Source organism: Fukomys damarensis, unplaced genomic scaffold (genome assembly GCF_012274545.1).
Source record: "Fukomys damarensis isolate Sample0158 unplaced genomic scaffold, DMR_v1.0_HiC HiC_scaffold_20, whole genome shotgun sequence".
Taxonomy (NCBI): Eukaryota; Metazoa; Chordata; class Mammalia; order Rodentia; family Bathyergidae; genus Fukomys; species Fukomys damarensis.
In genome coordinates, this window is record NW_022900932.1 from 33,313,489 (window position 1) to 33,330,789 (window position 17,301).

Consider the following 17,301-nt stretch of genomic DNA (forward strand, 5'->3'; position numbering starts at 1 on the left):
ACCCAATATGACACCAAAAGTGATTGGATGTTTGGACTGCCTCATCAGGTGAGTGATAAATGATAAAATCTAGTAAGATACCATCAGTCAAGTGTCAGAAATACGGATGCTAGTTGAGCCTGATTTGTGAAGATGAAAAATTCAGATCTTGAATTTATATTGTTAATAGTCTACATGCACAAGTGAGCACAGTTTTAATTAATTAAGGAAAAACTCTACAGTTTGAGAAATTAAACATACATACACTTTTATATTTCATTTATAATCCATAACTCATTTAAATATTGACTCCCCCTTTAAGATAACGTTTTAAGATGATGTTTCCAAACTGAAATTGCATTTTATATACTGAATGTAGCTATAATACAAAGAATGTTTGAATGATTTATTCAGGCAGTAAATCTTTAATTATAAGAAGGTTGGCTTAAGCATGGACTTTTCAAAGGATAAAAAATGTGCTGGAGAGTGTATGTTTAATATCTCTTTAAGTTGTTTAAGTTTTAGAATGTGGGTGAAACATCAATAAGTTTTGGCCTGGAGTTGACTATTATTCACTGTACAAATGTATCTAATTACCACATAATAACCTCAATAAGCAAAAATACTATCATTTAAAAATAAAAAATAACTAATTTATATAAAATTATATTAATAAAAATTTAATATTTTATTTATGTCAGGCTCTCAAAATTCTATTGCTTGTACTCTTCAGATATATTTTAAAACAAAGAAATAAAAGCCCAATGTGGAGTCCTGTGGTTTTCAGTCTTCCTCCATTTCCAATGTGGTACAATAGCAAAAAGTTTCAGAGATGACTTTTCCTGAATTTACACATAGAGATCATTTTCATTTATTAATTTATTTTCATTAGGGATAATAACCATTCTACATATGTTAGTTAATTACATGTATATTTTGAAAGCATTTTTTGATGGAGGCATGTATTTAAGGTAAAAGTAACTTTGTCTTATTTCAGGTAAATTTAAAGGTTAATAGAACAACATTTGTAATTATGCTTAATTTGCAATATTTTTCAACATTGGCAATTTTGTTAAACTCAGAGCAACTTTGAGGCTGAGACATTACTTAATCAATTAAAGTGTATTGGTAAGATTTACTTAAAAAATGTATAACAGCATCATTCAGTCCTGATTGGCTTAAACCATGAGATGTAGAGAGATTCATTTTATGACAATAATCCTTAAAAGAAGAATTGGAAAAATAGCATATATCAAATGTCTAACATACATGTACCAAATCACATCCTGAAACACAAAATAGGAGTGAATTCTATTTTTCTCCTAATTTATCACTTGGACAACTTGGTTTCTGTGAAAAAGATCCAACACTTTTGACAAGGTCAAACGTGTTTAACAGTAGTTTTTCTTCCTCCTATCTTTTTGCCAATATCTCTCATAGCAAAAATAGATGGACATTTAATTTCAAATAAAGTTAGCAATTGTAAGATTGCTAAAAGAGATTAAAACAATATCCTGACAAAAGTAGTTGATTAAATCATTCCTAGGCTCTTAAATTCAAAGTAACCATCTGGGCTATGATATATATCAACAGTATGTGAAATTACTAAAACAGAGGACAGGAAGGTGAAAATAGTATTTCAGAATATCAAAAACATGTAGTTTGAAACATTTCCCAAAATGTACTTTGTGGAATTTTTGTTTTTATTAGTATGTGTTTGCAGTATATATAATGATTGCATTCATGGTGGGGAGTGAGTAAAAGTCTTATCAACCTCTTCCCAGCACTAAATATTTTCCCATACACCAAATGGCTGTATTAGGGGTAACATTTAAATCTGTAGTAGGACATGCATTCAGAAGGAAGGTTAAGTAATCACATTTTGGGAAAGACCAATAAGGAAAGTTCTAGGGCTCTAGGGAAGAGAAACTAATGAATTAATATGAAGAGTGATTTCAAAACACAGAGAATAGGACCAGGGATTTAGCTGAGTGGTGCCGCTACCTGCCTCACAAGCACAAGGTCCTGAGTTTGATCCCTGGTACCAACTACAAAACCAAAATCCAAAAACAGGGAATATTCAAATTACAAATGTTATGAATGTAAAAGACAAATTGGCATTACTTCCCCTTTCAAATACTCCTGCTTGCTTCAAATACACTTATTTCAAATACACTTATCCCATAATTTTTGGCAATGTATCTTTTACTATAGTATTTATTTTTTAAAAGTATACATTCACTGTATATTTTGATCTCAACTCATATGTTTCAGGTACCCGCTATGTAGATCTCACTATATTTAGCTGCTTTCTGTAGTAAATTTTGAAGTGTTATCCAATTGATTAACTTGTTTATCAAGCCAAGGACAAGGTTAGGGGAGGAAGAAATGGCCCTCTATTTTTTATATAAAAAATTTTGTATATATTGTAGGAAGGCATTTAAAATTGGAGCATTCTTACCAAAAGAAGGAGAAATATTTACTAAGCATGTTCAAATAATAAATGCTTACCTTACAGACTGCATTTCAGGCATCATTGAAGTAGAAGGAATTCTGTAATACAAAGCTGAACATATTAGCTGAGAAGGATGCGTCTGATTGTGCCAGTCTTTAGATTTTGCTAATGGAATTCAATATCACTTGTGTGAAGGCAATTGGGAGGAAGATTTCAGTGTTGGTATGGAGTGCTAATGAAGTTTTCTTGTTACTTGAAAATGAAGTGAGTTCTCGAACTAGCATAGTCAGAACAGAGTGAAAGTTGAATGTAATTATCACAAGTTCTTAATGTCACAACGTGAAAAATGTTAGAATCAGTTAATCCATTAAAAAAAGGGTTCTGTAATGTAAGTGCGACCACCTATATCTTATGTTTTACTCAGGTTGTCTAAGCATTAGAACAGCTCTCTCCAATAAAATTTCCTCAGTGATAGACATATTAGTTGATATGCTCTCTTTTAGTTATGTGTGGCTATTAAAATGTATGCAGTGTGACTAAAGAAATGGGCTTTTAATTGTGTTTAATTTGATCTAATTTCATTACAATAGCCACATATGTTTATTGATTACAAAACTGAATAACAGGTTGTCAAGTATTTACTCTGAGCTGAGGAACAAACCAAAAGTGAAAATCTATATGGACAAAAATCTGTTTTCTAAAGAATTCAAGGTACATATTACTAAAGTAGGAAAAGGATTGTCTGTGTCAGTGCTCAGAGTTACAGTAGTCATATAACACTAACTAGTTTATGTAGAAAAAAATATTATTGAGGGATATAGCTGTCATAGCTTGCTACCTTTGGGCACTGAATTACAGAATTTTGTTACAACTGCTTCCCAAAGATGGATGCTTCTTTTTTTAAAATTGAGTTTATTGGTACATTTTAGGCATACAGTACAGTTACATTCATCGTTGGGATCTTGTACCTTCACATGACAGATCTTGGTTCTCATTTATCCCCTTGTCCCTGCCCTCCATTCACCCCCCTTTCCCTCCCCATTTACAAACACTTTATTTCCATTATTTCATTTTCTTCTATTTTTTTCTTTTCCCTTATTTCCTTTCCCCTACCCATCACACCTTCCCTATACCTTTAGCCCTTTTCTTCCTATTTCACATTGTCCATTATATCATTAGGATTTTATGTACTATTATAGTTTTTCACACCAGAGAAACTATTTGGTATTTACTCATATGTGACTTATTTTATTTCACTTAGGAGTATATCCTCAATATGTATCCATTTTCCTATGAATGAGTCTAATTTCTTATTCTTTATGGCTGAGCAATATTCATTTTATAGAAAAACCACATCTTCTTTATCCAGTTTCCAACTGAGGGGCAAATGGGCTAAGATGGATACTTCTGATGTCACCTTCAGCAGAACAGATTCTCTACAGAACCTGCTTTCTCTTACTATTTTTTATTGATGTCTCCTCTTAATTCACGCACCACATTTGTGGATCCCAGGTTGCATATTAATGTCCTACTCTTTAAGAAAACTGGGTAATTGAATTTTATTTTCTGTGTTGGGAATCCATAGAGCTTTTACAAAGGGTCTGGGTTTCTCCAAGTCATAATATTCACTAGTATAAGAATGCATTATTATAACCTTAGTCACCATATCCTAAGAAATGTTACAGAAAATATTTTAAGTATCTCTTAACTTTCAAAGGTTAATTTATATGTTGGTTAAATAAAGAAATGAAAATGTAGCAGGAGAGTTAAAAAACACATTAGGGCCGGGGATTTAGCTTAGCATTTCCACCGCCTGCCTTACAAGCGCAAGGACCCGAGATCGATTCCCAGTACCAAAACCGCCCCCCCAAAACAAAACAAAACAAAAACATATTCTGCTAGCAAGTTAGTCTTCTATTCTGTTCACAAGTTTATGCCCTGAGTAACTAGTGATACAAATCCACCATTATCTGTTTCTATGGCTGTTCCTTTCTAATTCTTAACATATAATATCTTGTGACTGATTAATATTATCATATAAACATATATATTTTATATTCTGCTTAACTTCTGTTTAGGAGCTAATTACTCTCCAAACTCGGAATTGGATAAATTTCATTTTTTGAATCATTAGATAGGAATGATAGGTGAACTGCTTTTGCAACACTGATGATCTATTTAATGTGAGGAATTAAAATGTAATTTCATAGTAGGTCACAGAGTTTCATCTTTCCAGTAAGAGTCCTGTCTTTGACATAGCAAATTAAGTTTCAAATGTTAACTCCACAGGAGTTCTGGAATATTAAAACCAAACCTGAGCCCTGGTGCTTAAATTTCTATACCTTCTATCTGTAGGAGATGAGCTCTTCTTTTTTATACTACTAGGAAACTGTCACATTTTGTCTTGAGCTTTTCATGGATATTTAATCATTTTAGGTGATGATTGTGTTTCTCAAATCACTAAATGCCCCCCAACAAGAACCATTTATTTTACTATTCTTATAATTATTTTATTCACATAAACATGCACTTTATATGACTTACCTCTTATGGCAAGTCCTTGACTAATACCCTGTGACAGTTCACTACCACTAGGGTAAAGTTTATAACTGGACTATTTTATTCAATGTGCTTTCTGTAGTCCACCAGCTAAGAGTCATGAGATTCTCCTTTCTTACAAGATAGCAAGTATCATAGTTCCAGAATTCTATATTAATGTTAATTATAAGGCCATTTTTGTTGCCAATAATTGTAACTGGGGTTCTGCATAAAGCAGAACCTGAAATCCAGAATATCTTTTTTGGTGGGGGGTACCAGGGATCAAACTCTGGACCTTGTGCTTGCAAGACAGGTGTTGGAACCACTGAGCTAAATCCCTGACCCTTGATTATCTTGAAGGATGTGTATACGGGAGCTTGATGTCTGAAAATGTTATAGAGATAATTTTAGTTTTGAGAAATCAGTATCTACCCCTAGAGAGAATTTACTCTGCCAGAAAAATCAAGATGCTACCTGTTTAGTGTCAATCTGTCACATTTCTGAAATTTACAGAATTTATACCTCAAATGCTGACTGTCTTAGCAACTTCCTCATTGCCAAGACAAAATACCCGACACGCACAACTCAAAAGAAGACAGGATTCTTTTGGCTCAGAGGCACAGTTCCATGGAGGACTGGCTACAAGGTCGAGATGGCCTGGTGGAAGGGCGGGTTGTTGCGGGAGCGGAGGCGGCGGTGAGAAGTAGAGAAGGGAGATAGGACCCTTCCAGGTCGTGCCGTTCTGTGTCCCCCTTGTTCTGACGAGGCTCCACTTCCTCATAGAACATTAAGCTGATAAACTCACCAGTGGGTGGATCTAATGTCTTATGATCCAATCACTTTTCAAAAGCCCCCCTTGGAACACAAGTGAGTTTCATGAGACATTTCAGATAAGGAAGCTCAGCCTTGGCGTTATGCAAGATATCATGCTATCATTCATTCCGTTTACTTTTTTGGTGGGGATTTTAAGGTTTCCAGCTACAAATAATTTATCAGATTCCCTCTGTTAGTCTGGACTGAAAGATTTTTTTCCTGAATCCATGACATTAGCATCTTACTTGACCCTTATTTTCCTAGTGGTCCCCTTTGAAATTTATAAATATCTTCAGAAGTAAAGCATTTTCTAAGGCTCAACTCACCTACCTTGGTTTTTATCCATCACATCTGGTTCTTAGATTACCCACTTGGAAATTCTTCACTATATTGTTAACTCTAAGATGTTGTCTAGAAAATCATTAGAATGTTTTCTCCAACTCTTTCAGTAATTGTAAGAAGACAGACTTATGTAAATAAATTCAACAGTAACAACTATAAAGCCCAAGCTGGTAACTTTTAAAATGTAGTTACACTATAAATGATGTTGTAGGTATCAATTTTCAGAATATTAGCTGAAAATATGTACTATTTTTAATCATAAATGTTTTAATGCCGCAAAGTGAAGGTGTGAAGAAAAGCAAACTGAACAAGTTACAATTACAGTCTACATTTTACACTTTGTCACATATCATCATCATATATGTTTCATATTCATCTGAATGGGAAAAATCTGTATTTTGAAACATTTTTCATATATATGAAAGCTACTGGGATATGTTTGTTTGTGTTTAAAAAACTAAATTGTGTTTGAGTAACTGAAAGCAATTTTAGGAAGTCCAAAGCAAATAATAAAAAGAATTGATAGGCAACTATTACTTTAATGTAATGATTTTCCTTCTAAGAATATAATATGTTTGCCTCCCTAAATTAAGATGAAGACTATTATCTCTCTAAATGAGTACTAGAAATATTTTCAGTTAGCATTTTTTTCTTTGGCACAAAGAGAAAAAATCATTTTGTTAACTTAAAGACAGGTTTATTCTTTCAACAAATCAATTCTGCTAACTTCTCAAATATCACTATTAAAACAATGAGAACCAAGACCTGTCATGTAAAGGTACAAGATCCCAATGATGAATGTAACTGTACTGTATACCTAAAATGTACCAAAAAACTAGATGAGAGAAAAAAAAAGTTTTATAAAAAGTAAAAAAAGAAATTTGAGATACAAACCCAAGATTGTTGACATGGCTTTTAGGTTGTGGGTTAGAGAAGTTCAGTAAGAGAATAACATTTTAGGAACTTTAAGATGACAAAAAAATGGAGAATATATTTATGTAACTTCTTTGGTGCTTGCAGGTATCTATACAGTGCAGATTCAGAGATGCTGAACAATGTGGATAATTGGGAGAAAAAACTTCAAAAATGATACTAATTTATTGCAGCATGGTAGGAATGAAAAATATCTCTCTCTCTCTTTGTCTCTCTCCCCCCCAATTAGTTCTGTGGAAAAGCACAACCTTATTCATCTTAACATTCTGTTTGTTACTCCTGAACTCTCATTACTTTTCTATTATTTAAGTAAGATGTAAAATTAGCTCTCCCAATTTAACTATAATGAATGTTTACTGGACATGTAGATGTGTTGAATAGACAAGTTATAGAAACTTAGGATCAGACCTCCTGGTTTAACTCAGGACCCAAATGCAGTATATGGCGCCAAAGCAGCCACCCAAATGGTAAGTCATTGTCTAACATCACTACCATCCTCACCATCAGCTTCATCATTGCCTTTTGCTAGCTGTCAATCTAGCTCTTACTGAATGGGAGAGGGAGGGAGCCAGTGTTTGCAACATCGAGAATGCTGATAAACACATTGCCTAACAACTGTTAAGAGCTAAAGGAGGATATTTAATCCCCTTGATGGGAATGGATTTGAAGAAGGATAGAATAAAATATTTGCACTGGAATGTGTGTGTGTGTGTGTGTGTGTTGGGGGGTTGGATATGCTATGTAAAGGCCTTGGGTCTGGTGCTATAGATGTCAGTGATACACTGAGGGACACCTGTTTCTAAACCTGAAACTGAAGTAAAGTGAAAAATTACTGTGAAAGGTAGATTCCAATTATTTGAGATCAGTGCTAGCCTTTTTATTAAATCAATGTCTATCACTTTCTCAAAGTGATAATTTAGTTTTATTTTCTTATTCTTTTTGTAATACTTCTTATTTTCCCTGGGATTCTCAGACTATGTCACACAGAATATGATCTCAACCTTCACCTATGTGCCTAAATGTGTATTCATTTATTTCAATGTTGGCAAATGTACTCTTTCATGTGGTTTATGAGCTCTCTAAAGGTGGTAAATCGGTAGAACAACTGAGCTAAGTGAAACCTTAGAATTTTTTATTCCTATTTCTTTTTTTCACAGCTAACTGGCAAAGGGAGGGTTACAGGACTTATCTAAGGGTGCTCAAGCAGCTGCTGCAGAGCAAAAAGAGAATGGCTGCTTGTGAAATCCTCTGACTATGTAGTTTGCATTCTTTCTATTACTTGCTTGCTGAAAAGATTTTAGGAAGAATCACCTTATGAGTCTTTGCATACAGGTTAACCTGTTATTAACCTTTTACATTAGTATGCAATATATGTAACAAATCATATTCATATATAATTAGTAACTGAAATTCATAGTTTTTCTGCATCCTGTTAACAATACTCTTATATTTATAATGTTAAACATATTATTTATGGTTATGATTTAGTAGACATGCTTGTGAATTGAAAAGGAAATTTATATTAAATACACAAAATGAAGATTATAGGCAGATTTTCAAATATATTTTATAGTTTAAATTTAACCAATTTTAAACAATGCAATATACACAAATATTTTTATGGTGCTCACTATGGTCTCAACTTAAATAACTTCTAAATGTATGAATACCTAAAACATTGCCACATTTTTATGGTGGGATAAGCGCTATAAGAGAAAAATACTCAATATCCTTTTTAAAATATTGAAATATATTTAAATTGAATAGGATATTATTAAAAGGTAAAATGTAATAAATGTCTAAAAATGATTTTGCTCAAAACAAAAGTTTATTGTTATTGCTATTTTATCTCACTATAATATATTTTATATATTTGATCATTATTCTTAAAAATTAATGAATTTATTTATTATTGATAGATGGATGGGTGGATGAATACATCTATCTATTTCAGCTAGTTAAAAATAACAGTTCAGGGCCAGGGCTTTAGCTCAGTAGTTCCACCACCTGCCTTGCAAGTGTGAGGACCCAAATTTGATCCCCTGTACCAAAAGAAAAAAGAAATAATAATAATTTTAAAAACAGGCCAAAATGTAAAAGGTGCTCAGTTAAAGTGTACAGTAGTACTTGTAAAACAGTTTTCTGAATTTTTTTCTGACTTGTTCTGCTAATTTAAAAAGTTTCTCAAGACCACTTAATTAAAGCATTCTCCATTAATCCTGTAAACTCTTTTTCATTCAAAAGAATCTAATCTTTATAGTCCTCATTAAAACAGAAAAGAAGGTATAATTTTGGACCATCTTTTTTAGCTTTAATTACAAACATGGACATAAATGACAAAACACAGGATATGACAAGAAATAAGAGGATGTAAGAGAATTTATAATTTCACCTTTTATCAATGTAACAAGTTCTGCATACTTGCTTCAGAGAGTAAGCAAAATAATTTATTACGTGTGTAGTTTTTTTTAAATTTTTCGCTTTCAAACAAGGATCTTTTCATGTTTTTAACCAGTATAGCTTTAAAAGTAAACATTACATAAAGATTGATTTGCATTCATATTTAATCTATGTGAAAATTTAAAAAGTATTTAAATAATGCATGTTAAGCATCATTCCTAGTTGAGAGGAGACAGAGCATGCTTCTTTCTGATGTACTCCTGGAGATCACATATTGCATTGTGTGCTTTGCGAAATGTCCTTTAAAGATAGCAATGTAATGTCATGGTAATTACCTTGAGAGACATGGCAGTACGGATTATTTCCCGGCATGATTACAGGATTAGCTTCTGTTTGAAGTTTAAATAAAATGTTGAAATTCCAGTGATATGTTTGGCTATTAGATTACTATTGACTTTTTAAAACCTATGATGTGGGGCTGAGGGTATTCTTTGGACAGTCAAAATAATTTCCTATTTTCCTACTAAGTGGGACAATTTTCTGGATGAATTGCAAATACGGATGGAAAGTCCCTCTCTCTTATGGCCAATTCAGGATCACAGTGGCTACCGGAATCAATGTCCAGAAGTGAATGTAGGTAAAACAGGAAAAAGCCATATTGCAAAATTCAGACATACCAGTATAGTAGTGTAAGTCCCATTAACGAGGATAAAATCACGTTGCTGTTTTAGTATTATTATTATAACAATGTTAGGAATCAATACTGTATGCACAAAAACATATTGGTACCAGGTACTTATTTTTATTAAAAATATTTATGGCAACGTGATGAGTATCTGCACTGGCCAGCTTTCCTATTTCTGTCACAGAATCCCCATCACCCACAAATTAGAGGGGTGTAATTTATCTGGCAGCTTTAGAAGTTTCAGCCTATGGCGGGCTGGCTCCAGGGAAGAAACATCCTGGCGCAAGGGTGGGGCAGAACAGAGCTGCTCACTGCCTGGGGGCTGGGAAGCAGAGAACAGGCCAAAAGGCCAGATGAGGGCTACACTTTCCAAGGGCGCCACAGTCAGCCACTCACCTCCGAACAGCACATTCAGCTGTGAGAATCAGAATGGGACATGTTCAATATTAGAATAATTTAAGGCCTATTAGCCCGATCAATGATAATGGTTCTTATTACTATTACTTTCCAAATGAGAAAGCTGAATTCGGAGAGAGGATAAGCACCTTGACTATCACATAGCAGATGTTGTGTGTCAGAGTGATCCTGTATAGATCTAAAGTCAGAGAACATAAATCCAAAGGCCAAAAGTAAAACAAAAATACAATAAACAAGCATTTGATTCGAGGGTTTGAATTGATAAAGAAACAAAATTATATGTTTATAAAAAGCTGAGTTTCTATAATTTAACATTGTAGATATGTCAGATTGATTAAAGATCAAGAATGGATGGTGAAGGGGTGAAAAAAAAGACATAAACTCAGTAAAAAACCTGGAAGATATAGACCATGAATATTTTCATAACTAAAGAAAAAAAGAATGGATGGTAGAGCCGGGGATTTAGCTCAGTGGCACTGTGCCTGCCACACAAGCACAAGGTCCTAAGTTCAATTCCTGGTACCAAAAATAATAATAATAATAATAATAATAATAATAATAATAATAATGGACGGGAGAAACACATTTGTCCCTCAATATGTATTAACTTGAATTTTGTTTAACTTCTACATTGCTGAAATATTGCAATCTGACCCATCTCAAAGGGGTTTTACATTCTAGCAGAAGGCTATGCCTAAGATTTTGAAGCTACCCTGTGCATATGTTACTTCTTTTGTTCTCATTAATTTCCAGTAAACAAATTATATTATTTTGTATGCCAAAAAAAACCCAAAAAACTATTGAAGAGTAAGAGCAGCTCTTATAATTTATTTCTGATTATATTAACTAGTTATCATCTCACAAGTGAGATTTCTTGTTTTTATGGAGTGATCAAATAAAGCCCAAATTTATTCTGAAATAGGGTCTCCAAGCAGTTCTCAAATAAAAGCCAAATATACTCTTTACTATTAATGTGGTTGGTGAATCTGGTTATCACTAAGCATCATTAGCCTGGACCAAAGCATTCCTAATAGAATTCTTTCTTAATTAACTCCTGATGCTTCATGAGATATAGAGGCTGAAAAGTTTAACATACTAACAGAATTGTTCACTGAGTGTTTGAAGAATTCTAATAGCAAGAAAAGTCTAAGAAGGTCTCTACTTACACAGGTTGGTACTTTCTATATTCATGACAGGTACTCTGCATACAATTCTTTCCCATCTGAGATTTTTAGGTGACTTTTTATTATTTAAGGAAATGATATTAACAAGAATACATAAATGAAATGAATAAAGTGACAACTTGAAACATTTTTATCAAAGTAAGATTTTTAAGGTTTCAAAAATATTTTAGAGTATTTATTTTTTATAGACAGTGTGATGTTTCACAATGGAAGCTGAATAAATTTTTTTCTTTAGGCTCTCTTTGGAAAGTATGCACTTTCCAAAAGTCTGGATAAGCTAGCACCACATTGGGAATGTTTTTCCCAATCATTTGTTGCTTTCCTAAATCACAGCACATTGTGCTGTGTTTAGTAAACAATGTACTGTAAAGCTACTATAGAAGATTAAAAGAAAAAGGCTCCACTTTGAAAATAATTAATTCAAAGCACCACACTGCTAATTTGTACTCTAAGTGAAATTTATGAAGTAGGAAAATTGAAATTAATTTATTATAAACTTCTCTGTAGATTTAAGAAATTTCATTTCCCTTAAAATATATATTCATGAATTGATTAGCTTGATCCTTGAGGAAAGTGAGGAATTACAATAGCTTTATTTATTGGCAAAGAATAGCTTCTACTGATGAAAATTTTCTGTTGTATCATTCAAAGTGATTTGTGTTTTATGCAGTCAATAATACAAAAATTATTATATTGCAAATCAGCCTTTAGTGCTCTGGTTTACTTTTGATTTAACAAATTATCAGCGTAGTTGTGCATATTCCTAAAGTAAATGGCTAGATGTCTTACAGGGAGACTTATTTGAAATTATTTTTGATAAATACACAAAGATCACAAAGAAGACTAACAGATTAATGTTAGAATAGCTCAGTTGGTGTTTAGTTTTAATTTTGTCTCAATGTTTTTGCAATTGTTGCAAACCCTATTATAGAAAGTATTCTGAATTACCAAGATTAAATAGAGAAATATGATAAACTGAATTGTGGTCTTCCAAGAAATATTCACCAACTCAAACATCTATAAACTTTAAACGTGTTACTTTACATGGTAAGAGGAATTTCGCAGGTGTGACTCAAATTACACAGTCAAGATAGAGAGATTATTTCATAATACCTGGGTTTAGTCAATCTAATCACATGAGCCCTTAAAATTAAGACACTTATTAGTGTGAAAGCAAGAGAGATGTGGCAGAAGACAAGTCAGCTTCTAAATTTCGAGAGGATTCAACATGCTGGTTGGTCTGAGATGTGGTAAAATATGCCTGGAGACTCCCTGTTTTTAATGAAGCACTATTAAAGGTAGTTGAGGCCATACACAAGGGCTAATTACAGAGGAGGTCTGATAACGTAAAGAGAGGGTGTGAGAGTAGATACACAATAAATCTGAGCACCAAACCTTTTTCGCCCTGAGGTCCAACCACTTAGCAGTTTTACCTGAAGCAGTGTGGGCAGAGTTTGTATTTATGAACTATCTTAAACGTTGCTCATGCAGTGCTCATTTTAATCAGTTGATTCTTACTTTGAATAAAATGTCATCAAATTGTTGTCTTTATATTTTTGGTTCTATTATTTTATAAAAATCATCCAAGAAATATGCAACTTTTAGTGGTACTATGTTTAGATAATTGCACTGGTAAGTGCTTAAAGAGTAGAGACAGGAGGAAATAACAGCAAAGACTGGGAAATCAAGTGAAAGGACAATCTACGTGGGGTTGATACCCGAAAGTACAATGAATAAATTTATTTTAAATAAAAACAAAAAATCGGGGCAGGGGATTTAGCTCCTGGCTCGCAAGCGCAAGGTCTGAATTTGATGATCGGTATGGGAAAAATTAATAATCAACTGTATCAAATGCTGCTGATCATTCACACAAGATAAATATGGAGAACTGAATATTGGCTTTGGTAGACTGAAGACCGATGTGCAAGTTCAGGAATCAATAGAGGGGGAAAAACATGATTAGAAAGGACTCGTGAATGAGAGTAGATAAATACAAAATAGAGCCATTTGAACAGTTTTGTGAATAAGCTGGACGTGGTTGCTCAAATGTGGAATCCCTGCGCCCTGGGAGGCTGAGAGAGAAGCTCTGAAAGTTATAGCCCAGCTTAGGCATCTTGGTGATTTTGCAAGACCCTTTCTAAAATGAAAAATAGACAAACAACAAGAAAAAAGAAAAAAAGCAAAACCCAGAGAGAGACTGGTTCACAAGGAAAGTTGGGTATGAAAGCTGTGGGTTTGATACCCAGTACCAAAAGACAGATAGAAGGAGGGGAAGGATTTGTAACGGTTACTATAAAAAAGTCCTGTGTTCCCATAGGAAGAAGTATACGAGATACTACGACAGTGAGGTCTACAGAAGGGATGCTATTTTAAGATCCTGAGAAAAGTGAAAGTGTTGTTTGAATAGTCCTTACCCAGATAAAAATGTAGTCGATTACAGAGTCATCTGAAATGACTTTATAAAACAACAAAACATCAGAAATTCCCTATCACTTCTTACCAATTTTTCTTCTCTTATAAGGTTAAAAGAGAATATGCTCAGATTCATCCTATCCTTCTGAATTGAGTAAGTACAACTTTTTGCTTGTTTTCATTAAATATTAATTTAGAAATTTTCCAAAAATTACAAGCAAACTATTTTTGATCAAATTCTAACTCAGTCTATTTATAGTGTATGAAAATTTGTCTTATTGTGATATTCATTTATAAAAAGGGGTACCTCTTTTCCTTAATTATTAATGTCATAGTTTGTATTAACCAATTAACCTGAGAAATTAAAATGTATACCTAGCTTTTATGGATGACAAAATATTAACACTAGCCATGATTTATAAATATTAACCAGTATAGTAATTTGTTTTAAAGATCAGTTGGCCTTAAAATAATTTAAAGTGGAATCAAGTCAAAGACAATTTGATTTAGTATACTCTTGAACTCTTCAGTGTAAACATATAAAAATTTTCACAGAATACAATGCCCTAAAAATGAAACTCTCTTTATGTTTCTCAGTTTAATGTCTTTCTCCTCCTCTCCCTACCTCTCTTCCTTTCCTGTTTTCTTTTTCTCTTCTTATCCTCCCTCAGTTCATTTGCTCTACTCTGTCTCTTTTTCTCTTTACCCAGTTATCTTTTAACTAATTATTCCAGCAATATAATTTTTTAATGTTATTTACTTTTACTGTGTTTTTTTATAGTTGATCTTTTCTTATTCCTATTACATTGTTTTATTTTCCTTTAATGAGATGACATACAAGGTATATAGACTGGTTCACAAAAAAGACTATAGTTACAGAAAAAAGTAATGATTTTTGTTATCACTGTTTAGATAAGAAGACATAAAATACTTAGTGTAATGCTACAAATTGCAAAATTGAAGACCAGGATTTCTTTTGATGTTAATGTGAACACAAACTTCCTTTATTTAAAGGAATTGTGTTTCCATTGGCAAAACATTCTTAAAAGCATTACCTTTGGAAGAATTATACCACACCCTAAAAATAATTTTTACTTTCAAGCCAGTATGATTTTGGATGATTTAACATATCCAAACCTCTAATTTCTCTTTAACAAATAGGATGAGAAAAATTTTTATGGAGATTTTGTAGTGATAACTCTGGCTAATATGCAGGAAATATTTTCCTAGAAAGTGGCACACAGTATAACCTTACTAAGGTAATTTGTTCACTCTAATATAATAGTTTTAACTTTATAATTTTTCTTTTATTAAACATATTGAGTAGCTACTACATTCAAACAAATTTTGTGTAGAAAAGTCACGGCAGTTAAAGGGAATTAATAAAGATTTCTGCCTTCTTAGAGCTTATATTCTAGTTTTCATCTTGATGTCAACCTAGAAAAAGAAGTGGGACATCATAAATAAGTACTATATAAGTATGCTGTCAACATAAAAATAATATTTCACAAGTTATCGTGGGAAGTCTGTCTGAAAAAATTGAAATTACTTTAGAGAAGTAGAGCAAAACAGCTAGTAATTCTCCTTCCATTTTGTAGATAGATGGTTTCTTCTAAAGTCATCAATGTACACATTATGTGATATAGCATTTTTTCTTCTGAATTATAATTTGGGTTTTTGCTTTTCTATTCAGAGTAGGGATAGAGAAAAGTTTTTATCATAATGTATTAAAATTGTATGTCTCAGAAAGCACCTTTTCTTATGAAAAATCTAAGCAATCCTTATGAAAAAGCTTGTTGCTCCTGATCTAAAGCAAAGATTTCCTTTTTAAAATTTCATTTACTTTGTACTACACGTGACCCTTTCTCACTGTTATTACTTGCATTAAACTACTCAATGACTTCACTACTTCATTTATATAATTAGAATCTTCACCTGGGATAATTTTGAATGAATCCTACACACTTACTCCTTTCTCACAGATCATTTTCAACTTGAGTTCCCTTTCAGAAAGTGTTCTGCCTCATGAGGTCATGAGATTTAACCTATGTAAAAAGAACCCAGCTTAACAGTAGTTCACGAAGAATCAATCAGATTGTATGTGAGCCATGTTTTTGCATTAATGGAAATTTGGAAATACATATTTTACTTAGCACCAAGTATTTTTGATAGCCTATAAGTTTTTAACATTAGAAATATGTATTCTTTACTTCCTTGCTCCAAACTATGCTTTCTTTCCTAAACCTTTTAAGCAGTATTACTTGTACCACGTCCATAACTGGTTACAAGCACCTTATTTATCGAGAGCATATGCTAAGTTGTAAGGTGACAAAATGCACCAGTGAATTTTATATACACAGTCCTGTCTCTGTTAATTCCTAATTCTTGATCTTTGCATTGGCAAATATGTAAAGTTGTGCATGTAGCATGACAAGTTCTTTCAGTGAGGCAGTTTTTGATAAGTCTGTGTGTGCGATAAAGCCAAAAATAATACATAACGAAATTCGTGTGCCTTATTTTCCAGTCCAGGTTTCTTTAATCACTGTGTGTTAAGCTCTGTGAAGTTGATTGGAATATGTCTATTTATGGTTTTTATTTTATTTCATTAACAGTATATTGGATGTTAATAGGCCACCATCAAGATTCCTGAGGAAGTTTGCTGGTTTCCTTGTAATTAAAAACAAAAACAAAAACAAAAACAAAAAACAGTTAAGGGTTGGGGAGTTAGTTCAGTGGCCTGCACCTGCTTCCCAAGCTCAAAGTCCTAAATTCAATCCCCAGTACCGAAAATAAAAGTTAAAAATTCTGTATTAATATTTTAATTTAAATTGCACTCTTCTCCATGATTAGTCCTCAGCGCTGTTCTGTGCAGTCAGCAATGTAAGTAGAGACACTTTGAGAGGAGGGAGACTTTAATGTGGTGTTAAATTCTTATTGAACTTTGAAACTTTGTAACATCTTTTGTTGCTGTCTCGTGGAATTTGAGCTACAAAATGTGAAACATAGCCTGGCTTTGTGTACATACATGAGATAGGGATCTCAGTGTTTACCACCTGTTGTAGTGCACAGCAATATTGCAATGGTTTTTCTGGCAAAGCACTGTGTTTCCCCCCTTATTATTCTTTGTGTTTATGTGCAGACCA

At 33.0% G+C, this 17,301-nt stretch overlaps 1 protein-coding gene across 9 annotated transcripts in view; it reads left to right on the forward strand.

Moving 5' to 3' along the window:
- Nucleotides 1-17,301, forward strand: part of Pcdh15 (protocadherin related 15) — an 802,311-nt gene that overhangs the window by 31,212 nt on the left and 753,798 nt on the right. For all 9 annotated transcript variants that reach the window (XM_033766616.1, XM_033766617.1, XM_033766618.1 and 6 more), the window contains exon 2: nucleotides 14,268-14,312. The gene's annotated coding sequence lies outside the window, so the exon portion shown is untranslated. The remainder of the gene's footprint in view (nucleotides 1-14,267; nucleotides 14,313-17,301) is intronic.